At 39.8% G+C, this 8,153-nt stretch overlaps 1 pseudogene; it reads left to right on the top strand.

The window, feature by feature from the left end:
* The window catches only part of LOC113048750 (beta-adducin-like), a 17,562-nt pseudogene extending 12,538 nt beyond the window's left edge, over positions 1–5,024 (top strand).
* Positions 5,025–8,153: the final 3,129 nt, after the last annotated feature.

Raw genomic sequence — 8,153 nt, 5'->3', positions numbered from 1 at the left:
AAGAGACTCTGGGTGTGCATATGAAAATCTGGGTGTGCCACATTTATTGTCAGATTACTGTGCAAAATTATGGGATAGTATTTTTGTCACACTGTTTCTGTCCAACCATACTCCTAGTGTTAATTTGCAGGTCGTGTCAAAATGTAGTTAATTGTTATATGTAATAATTTTCTTCCAAATACGATAATTTTGAACTTTAGCTATTTCATTTTGTTTATTTTTCATTACAATTTATTCACTTTAAATAAATTATAATATATAATTATAGGATTAAAATGAATTGTAGTTGCTCAATATAGATATTTGCGCGCTTCGGATGAGCGCATGCACAAATCTTCTCACTGCGCGCGCGAACTCGCTGCCTCTGGCTCTTAAATGTTTAAACTGACAAAGCTTAAATGAGTTTAGTTTAAACACATATCAGCACCCAGGTGATGACGGAATAAATAACTGCTCATATACAGCATTCGCGTTGAACAAGAGTGAATTATTAGTCCAGGGTTTTTTCTCTCATGTTGTTGTAATGTCTGGGAAGCCAGAATGCGCATGCATCAACAGAAACATTTATTAGCTGAACCCTGTTTTTTTTTTCTACGTGCCATTTATAGCAAGCCATATTACAGATGATATTACAGATGCTTTGTCAGATTTAAGTTGAAGCGCGTGCCGAACCGTGTGTGGTGAACCGAACAGTTTGGGTTTTTTTTTTCAGAGAACCGTGCCATCCCTACCTCAATAATCAATCAATTACAGGCCTAAAACAATCATGCCCGAGCAGACGGATATTAGTACAGCTCATCACACCGGCACCCGCGTCTAAATCAGTTGTATGGTCTGGTTTTCAGTCTAAAGCAGTTGTGTCAAGTATAATGTCTCGTCTGTTTCGGGAGGTGCGCGCGCAGTCAGCGGAGGCGCGCACCTTTTTTTCTCAGATTTTGAAAAATCTTTGCGATCGACTTAAAATGCTTCCAAGATCGACTTGTCGACCGCGATCAACGGGTTGGTGACTCCAGATATAGCGACCAACTTTTTTTGAGCAAGCATTGATTATGCGTGACACAGTCTCAATTTGTGGGACGCATGTATTGGGCTTCAAATGCTGTGCGCGCACGCGCTACGCGGGACGGGTGGTCACCCTACCTGGCACACCCGTCTACTGTGTGTCCACCTTTGTGTGTGGGTCCATGTACATGCTGAATCGACAGGTAAAAAAAAAAAGCCTTAAGTCCAAATATTCATTTATCACCAATTAACTGTTTGACAAACACTTCCTGCTTCGATGTCCAGATCTGAATCAACCGAAGTGCCGATCTGAATCAACCGAGTCGCGAACATGCTCCGAAGTGCCGATCTGAATCAACCGAGTCGCGAACATGCTCCGAAGTGCCGATCTGAATCAACCGAGTCGCGAACATGCTCCGAAGTGCCGATCTGAATCAACCGAGTCGCGAAGGCTCCGAAGTGCCGATCTGAATCAACCGAGTCGCGAACATGCTCCGAAGTGCCGATCTGAATCAACCGAGTCGCGAACAGGCTCCGAAGTGCCGATCTGAATCAACCGAGTCGCGAACAGGCTCCGAAGTGCCGATCTGAATCAACCGAGTCGCGAAGGCTCCGAAGTGCCGATCTGAATCAACCGAGTCGCGAACATGCTCCGAAGTGCCGATCTGAATCAACCGAGTCGCGAACATGCTCCGAAGTGCCGATCTGAATCAACCGAGTCGCGATTAGGCTCCAAAGTGCCGATCTGAATCAACCGAGTCGCGATTAGGCTCCAAAGTGCCGATCTGAATCAACCGAGTCATGAACAAAAAATATATACACATTCTAAGTAAACAACAATAGCCCAAGTTTAGTAAACATTTTTTATTGAGACTATAAAACATAATTCTGCATCTATTTTTAGGTGTGCCAGCTGCCACTGTGGGTGGCACAGGCGCACCCTGGCACACCCGTGTCTACGCAATATGTCTATGTATTTTTGTCTAAATGGTTCTTGTTTTGAAAAAAAGACAAAAGAAAACAAATGTATCAGATTATATCAATGTGTCAGGTTTGTTTTTCTTATCCCATTGTAAATAAATTTTCCAAATTTAGTAATGTTTTTATTACATTTCTTAATTTGGACTGTATTTTTTAATACAGTTCTGATTTATAAAATAAGATCTACCTCTGCACATCAGTAGTAATGAGCACACTTCATGGATCAGACACTTCTTCACACAGACATGCATTGATTGTGCTTCCAGGCTCCGGAGTCTGTGGATCCTCCATCCGCTGCGGAGCACGAGACTCCGAACCCCTTCAACGAGCTGACGGATCTGGAGCTGGACGAGTACCGCAAGGAGGTCCAGCGCAAGCAGGACGGTACGAGACCAGAGTCTTACCGAGAGTGGTTTAGTCCCACATGCTCTTTTTATAAGCCATTGACTTCTGGGCTAAGTATTGCTTTATTGATTCTCCTCTGGATTAAAGAAGAGAATTCAATAAACACCTCCTGTCTTACACAGGACACATCCTTAGACTAATATTGATTGGATATCACATAGCTTTACTCTTTATTTTTATTATCTACTCCATAAAATAAGGTTTTGGAAAAATATTATTTTATTTGTGGAAGAACAAGAATGCATGTATTTAATACTTTGAAGTGTGCCTAGAAAATAAATGAATTAAAGTTGAATTGAATTTAAAAGTCTGAAAACAAACAAAAACATCAGACTGACATCAAAGTTTGAAATGATACATTGTTTATTTGTTTTTTCTGGCAGTATTTTTCTAGTACGAAAACAATGATGAACTCTAATTACAAATTAAACACTAACACTTATAGAATAAAGAAATGAATAAAAACCATGAAGCAAAATTGAACTAAAAGTTTATATTAATGTTGAATTTAAATGACATGCTGAGACTCTTGTGATAACTTAAATGGAAAAATGAACTTGTTACTGAAAAAGCTACATATTTTTGAAATCACACTAAAAACTGTAAATCATTTAGAAGTGTCACTATTGTTCTGCATCACTCCCCAGCACTGGTGATGACTCACTGCACACCTCCACCTCATCTCCCTCTGTTTCTGTTCCCTTTCTTCTTCTTCTTCTCCCAACCCTGATGTTTTTGTGTAAAGGTGTGGAGGAGGTAGTGAATGACTCAGGGGCTTCCCCGAATGCCTCCCCCAAAAAGACCCCACCGTCAGGTCAGACCCTTGGCTCACACCTGTGCATGTGAACACTGCAGAAACACCTGCTATGCTCCATCTGTGCATCGCATCATCTGCTTCGATTGGGTGTTTGTTTTATAATCTGCATAATGGCATTAAAGGAAGAGTTCACCCAAAAGGGACTGTTCTGTGATTTGGAGATATTGTAGCATTGCTTCACTTGCTCTGCAGTGAATGGGTGCCGTCAGAATGAGAGTCTGATAAAAACATCACAATAATCCACAGCACTCCAGTCCATCAGTGAACATCTGGAGAAGACAAAAGATGAAACACATCCAGCATTAAGATGATTTTAACTCAAACACATAGAGTCTATAATCCAGAATAACACATCCTTCTCGTCTGAATCAGGAGAGAAATCTGCACAGATCAAGCAGCGTTTAAACAGCTCTATTTTCACTTCAGAAGTTGTTATCTGATGGACTGGAGTGCTGTGGATTATTGTGATGTTTTTATCAGACTCTCATTTTGATGGCACCCATTCACATCCATTGGCAAGCAAGTGAAGCATTATCTCCAAATTTGTTCTGATTATAAAAATAACTGATTTGCACATTTAATGGCCTGAGGGTTAGCAAGTATACAGCTTTTTTTTTTTGGGGGGGGGTGAACTATTCCTTTAACAGGGGATGATGTAGAGTAACATGGGATGTCTGTATTCAAATCTATGTGTGTGTGTTCATTTCAGTTTTCATGTTTTTGTTTTTATGTGTGACATTTTCAGCTCTGTACTGTGGCCTCCATCTGTCTTCACACCTTTGTGCTTCTCTGTCTGTCTCTGTCCCTGTGTTATAATTTGTAGGACAATCGTTTGGTACTCAGATCTTGTCTCACTAGTGAGTATGTAGAAACTAAGACATTGCACACAACTTGAATGAGCATGCTGGCCAAAACTGAAATGTCATAGCAGCTGCTTCTGTTCCAGCACTGAGCATCCTGAGCAATGCTTAACTGCCTTTTCCTTTTCTCTTCTTTCATTATTTGTATTGTGCTATGTATTTCCGTTTCAATCGATTCACATTCAGATGGAAAAGCGGTGCAGAATGATAAAGGCGATGAAAAGAAACAGCAGGAGGAGCTAGAAAAAGAAATGAAGGCACTTTCCACCACTGACACGTCAGAAACCACGCCCTCGGCCCCGCCCACGACTCCACCCACTGCCCCGCCCAACAAACCCGCAGGCAACACCCCAGAGGGCTCGCCTTCCAAATCTCCATCCAAGAAAAAAAGAAGTTCAAAGCTCCCTGTTTTCTAAAGAAAAGCAAGAAACAAAAAAGAAAAAGCAGAATCTTGAACTCTTACACACAAGTGTTCTTCACTAGTGCTTTCACACATCTTCACATCCAGTCCATCTACTGACCTTTACATGCCATACGAGTTTTTCACTATGGTTTTGTGACTTGAAACACATTTTCGGTACACGATGCAAATTTCACAATGCTTCACTGATGTGACCCTTCCCTTGCTTCAAAATGAATTGCACTTAGTACATGCGTAGAAACAGAATGTGGCATTGAGTAAGCATTGATTGTTCATGTCTTATCAAGTCTGATTGTTGCTCATTATCATGTTACCATTCACTGGAAATCATGATTGAGATGGCTTACAATAATACACATCAAAACGCCAGAATAAGCAAGATCTTGATGCTGCAACTTTAAATGCACGACTTTTCTTCTTCTTCTTATACTGTTATTATTTATTATCTTTTTTATGTATGTGTGTTGAAAACTTATTTGCAGTTGGAATTATTTTTATGATCATTCACTGTTATTTAAAAGCTTTTGTGTGTATATGTGCTGGTTTATAAACTTGATTCCATGTCACTATTAGAATGTAAAATGCTAGAATCGGATGTACCATTCATTAAAAACCACATCCATGTAAAGCTGGTGTAGTTTGTGTCTTTGGTGTGGATTTAAAAACTATACTTATTCACAAAAGTTGTAATTGTGTATCTTCCTTAAAAAAATTCTTATGAAATGTTCCTAACGATATATTTGTGCCTCATCATTTGACCAAAATCCACATCAGATCTCAGTCAGAAGAGATTCCAAACACTCAGTGGTGATCTAAGTGTTGCATTAATCTCATTCAGTGTCATGGGTAGCTTGAAGCTAATTGTAGGTATAATTTCTCTGTTACCCATAATACGATTATATTTCACGATGTATTTTATCAAAAGAAGTAGCATAAGTGCATAAGAAAATTTTTTATTTGTTTTCTTAAAAGATTTTTAATTCTAGATATACAGTTTATATGCAAGCATTCTCCAAAATGTCATTAGTGTGGAAATATTACAAAGTCTGTAAATGGGACATTTATAAGGCAGAGCAAGCTCACTGTTCACCAAGTGTCTAATATTGGAAGAAAATCGTTCAAATTGAATTGGGGGGTGTTTATATTAATGTATCTAAACTTAGATGGTATTTTCTTTTCATCTTGTCACTGTATTATCCATTCTAAAGTAGTATTTCTTGGCGCAATGCTGCTTTATTTACAGCGGTAACAAGGGAAACGCTGTGTCACTGCTTTGTTTACAGAGGTAACCAGGGAAACGTCGTGTCATAGCCTTGTTTACAGAGGTAACCAGGGAAACGCCGTGTCACTGTTTTGTGTACAAGCGGTAACCAGGGAAACGCCATGTCACTGTTTTGTGTACAGCGGTATCCAGGGAAACGATGTGTCACTGTTTTGTGTACAGCGGTAACCAGGGAAACGCCGTGTCACTGCTTTGTGTACAACGGTAACCAGGGAAACGCCGTGTCACTGCTTTGTGTACAACGGTAACCAGGGAAACGCCGTGTCACTGTTTTGTGTACAGCGGTATCCAGGGAAACGATGTGTCACTGTTTTGTGTACAGTGGTAACCAGGGAAACGATGTGTCACTGTTTTGTGTACAGCGGTAACCAGGGGAAACGCCGTGTCACTGCTTTGTGTACAACGGTAACCAGGGAAACGCCGTGTCACTGTTTTGTGTACAGCGGTATCCAGGGAAACGATGTGTCACTGTTTTGTGTACAGCGGTAACCAGGGAAACGATGTGTCACTTGTTTTGTGTACAGCGGTAACCAGGGAAACGCCGTGTCACTGTTTTGTGTACAGCGGTAACCAGGGAAACGATGTGTCACTGTTTTGTGTACAGCGGTAACCAGGGAAACGCCGTGTCACTGCTTTGTGTACAACGGTAACCAGGGAAACGCTGTGTCACTGTTTTGTGTACAGCGGTATCCAGGGAAACGATGTGTCACTGTTTTGTGTACAGCGGTAACCAGGGAAACGATGTGTCACTTGTTTTGTGTACAAGCGGTAACCAGGGAAACGCCGTGTCACTGTTTTGTGTACAGCGGTAACCAGGGAAACGATGTGTCACTGTTTTGTGTACAGCGGTAACCAGGGAAACGCCGTGTCACTGCTTTGTGTACAGCGGTAACCAGGGAAATGTCGTGTCACTGCTTTGTGTACAGCGGTAACCAGGGAAACGCCGTGTCACTGTTTTGTGTACAGCGGTAACCAGGGAAACGGCGTGTCACTGTTTTGTGTACAGCGGTAACCAGGGAAACGCCGTGTCACTGCTTTGTGTACAGCGGTAACCAGGGAAACGCTGTAACACTGATGTTCCATTTGTGCCACCTGCTGGCAGAGAATCAACCAATGTGCTGTTTTTGTGTAATTTCACAAAGATCAAGTTAAACCACTCTGTTTTTGCTTCAGATTTTTAAAATGAGATAAGAAACCGATCTTTTAACTGATATTTTAAAAAGCCTCAGAAAACCTGCCAAGAATGCCCACAACAGATGTCTATACCTACAAACTTCTGAAAACTGATTTAGTCGATAGAAACGAAACCTCATTTCTCACTTAAGCAATATAAAATATTTTGAAGGATACATGACAATATTTGAAAACATTATCTTTAAAATTATTGTTAGAATAAATAATTTATTTATATTTTTCAAACAGCTGTTTTATGGATGGCTACTGAAATATCATTACTGAAATCTTGGGTCACACTTTATTTTTGGGTCCAATTCTCACTATTAACTAACCATTAAATGACATTAAATGACTTTTGCCTCAATTAACTCCTTATTTGCTGCTTATTAATAATTTATAAAGGTAGTTGTTAAGTTTAGGGTATTGGGTAGGATTAGGGATGTCATGCGTTATATGTACTTTATAAAAAACTAATAAACAGCCAATATGTTAATAATAGACATGCTAATAAGCAACTAGTAATTGGTGTGAATTGTTAGCAACAATTGGTAGTTACTGCACAAAGTAATATTATTACTGTAACTAGCTACTGCTCATCTTTCTAGAACCACCAAAGGAGAAGTAAATGTACTTTGTTTTTTTGCAATAATGTATGTTATTATATGTATATATATATAAACATGACTAATAGTAGCATTGATTATTGTCAAACTGTTTGCAGCTTTTGTTTGGCAAAGCTGATGCTCTAAATAACCACAAGATGGCACAACCAGACATAACCAGTGTGTGTGAAAGATATTCCTAATAATTAAAGTTGAAGATTAAATCTTAAATATTATTGTGCTGTAATATACTTCCCTGTTTGTTTTCTAATGTAAAAACTCCAGATCTTTGAATTAATAGTTCTATAGTTTGCAATTTTCCACTTTATATCGAATTAATTTTTTTAGTTCCTTTTTTATATGTACAAACAGCATACATTATGGGAAATGTACCTTGGGAGGTTAGTATCCCAGCAGCAGGTCTGTATTGGACCCATCATCTCTGCAGGTACAGCACGGCTCATCGGTGGACTGTGATGTAATGTTTTGGTGCAGGAAGGAGATCAATGATGTAATCATCTTTCTCTTGCAGGCAGTACATGAACAGGAAGGTGGTTTAACACACCTTTGGATTTCACTCCTTGCTGAGTCGACAGGAAGCACGTTT

The sequence above is a fragment of the Carassius auratus genome, chromosome 30, assembly GCF_003368295.1.
Source record: "Carassius auratus strain Wakin chromosome 30, ASM336829v1, whole genome shotgun sequence".
In the NCBI taxonomy this organism is placed as follows: domain Eukaryota; kingdom Metazoa; phylum Chordata; class Actinopteri; order Cypriniformes; family Cyprinidae; genus Carassius; species Carassius auratus.
The sequence above is the reverse complement of the archived record's forward strand: the minus strand, read 5'-3'. Positions and strand labels throughout refer to the sequence as shown.